The following is a 2,500-nucleotide window of genomic DNA, read 5'->3' on the forward strand; positions in this document are numbered from 1 at the left end:
CCCGACTATCTCAATCTTCAGAGCCAATCCTTATCCCGAAGTTACGGATCTAATTTGCCGACTTCCCTTACCTACATTATTCTATCGACTAGAGACTCTTCACCTTGGAGACCAGCTGCGGATATTGGTACGGCCTGTTGAGAAGTTTGCGTGACCCCACCATAAATTTTCAAGGTCCGAGGAGAAAATATCGACACAACAGTAAATGTCATGCTCTTCTAGTCCATCTACCATATCTCTCTTCGAAAGACTTCCATGGTAGTACGACTATAAAACAGAAAAGAAAACTCTTCCGATATCTCTCGACGGCTTCTTTATGGTCGTTCCTGTTGCCAGGATGAGCACAAGGCCCATTTTTAATAACAAACGGATACTCAACAGGTTACGGAATTGGAACCGTATTCCCTTTCGTTCAAAATAATTCAAGTATTTTAATTATTTTTAAATATATTTTTATTAATATTTTTTTTTATTAAAAACTTGAAAATTTTCGGCTTTCGCCTTGAACTTAGGACCGACTAACTCGTGATCAACCACTGTTCACACGAAACCCTTCTCCACTTCAGTCCTCCAAGGTCTCATTCGATTATTTTGCTACTACCACCAAGATCTGTACCAATAGCGGCTCCATGCAGGCTTACGCCAAACACTTCTAAGCACACTATTGTACCCTCCTACTCACTAAAGTTTCAAAATTTATAAATCAATCGAAATTGTTTTATAAATCATCTACTTTAGCGGTAATGTATAGGTATACAACTTAAGCGCCATCCATTTTAAGGGCTAGTTGCTTCGGCAGGTGAGTTGTTACACACTCCTTAGCGGATTACGACTTCCATGTCCACCGTCCTGCTGTTTTAAGCAACCAACGCCTTTCATGGTATCTGCATGAGTTGTTAATTTAGGCACCGTAACATTACGTTTGGTTCATCCCACAGCGCCAGTTCTGCTTACCAAAAGTGGCCCACTGGGCACATTATATCATAACCTCAACCTTCATATCAAGAAAGGTGAGGTTCTTACCCATTTAAAGTTTGAGAATAGGTTAAAATCGTTTCGACCCTAAGGCCTCTAATCATTCGCTTTACCAGATAAGATTATTTTATATAATTTTTAAATGCACCAGCTATCCTGAGGGAAACTTCGGAGGGAACCAGCTACTAGATGGTTCGATTGGTCTTTCGCCCCTATACTCAATTCTGACAATCGATTTGCACGTCAGAACTGTTTCGGTCTTCCATCAGGGTTTCCCCTGACTTCAACCTGATCAAGTATAGTTCACCATCTTTCGGGTCACAGCATATATGCTCAAGGTACGCTCCAGTTAGAGGTATAAATAATAATAAATTATCATTATACATAACTATATGGAACGCCCCGGGATTGAATTAATTGACTATTTATTAAAAAATAGACTAAAAATTAATCCCATTATATTTAAGTTAAGTTAATTATGCCATTAAGTTTAATATAACTCAATGACTTGCACATATGTTAGACTCCTTGGTCCGTGTTTCAAGACGGGTCCCGAAGGTATCCTGAATCTTTCGCATTGTTAATCATATAAATGCATACAAATAAATATTAATATCATAGATATTAAATTTTTTGTAAAATTCAAAAAATGAATTTTAGCATTATATATAATAAAATCTATCAACACTTTATCAAATCATTAGTATTTATTTTATGTTAATATGCTTAAAAAGCAAATTAATTTAAATAAACTTAATATCACCAATGATCTTTTGATAAATACTTTATTATGTTAATAGATTACAATGTCCTTATATGAAAAAAATGCACATTATTTTTTTAATTATTTAATGATGAATTTTTCATAATGGATATTCAGGTTCATCGGGCTTAACCTCTAAGCAGTTTCACGTACTATTTAACTCTCTATTCAGAGTTCTTTTCAACTTTCCCTCACGGTACTTGTTTACTATCGGTCTCATGGTTATATTTAGTTTTAGATGGAGTTTACCACCCACTTAGTGCTGCACTATCAAGCAACACGACTCTTTGGAAATATCTTTCTAGTAATCATTAACGTTATACGGGCCTGGCACCCTCTATGGGTAAATGGCCTCATTTAAGAAGGACTTAAATCGTTAATTTCTCATACTAGATATTAAGATATTCCATACACTGCATCTCACATTTGACATATAGACAAAGTGACTTAGTGCTGAACTATTTTCTTTTCGCTCGCCGCTACTAAGAAAATCCTTGTTAGTTTCTTTTCCTCCCCTCATTAATATGCTTAAATTCAGGGGGTAATCCCATATGAGTTGAGGTTGTTTTAATATTCTTTTTTTATCTTCTCACAATTTAATAAAAAAATTATATCATCTTTTCATCTCTATTTTTCTTTTCTCCTTTTATATATTGTAAATATATAAAAATAATAATAATGTAAAATGAGGCAATCCTAGAATAAAAAATTTAATTTTTATGCTAGACATTCCTCCTTTTAATTACATATATAAATTATTAT

The sequence above is a fragment of the Anastrepha obliqua genome, unplaced genomic scaffold, assembly GCF_027943255.1.
Source record: "Anastrepha obliqua isolate idAnaObli1 unplaced genomic scaffold, idAnaObli1_1.0 ptg000293l, whole genome shotgun sequence".
NCBI lineage: Eukaryota > Metazoa > Arthropoda > Insecta > Diptera > Tephritidae > Anastrepha > Anastrepha obliqua.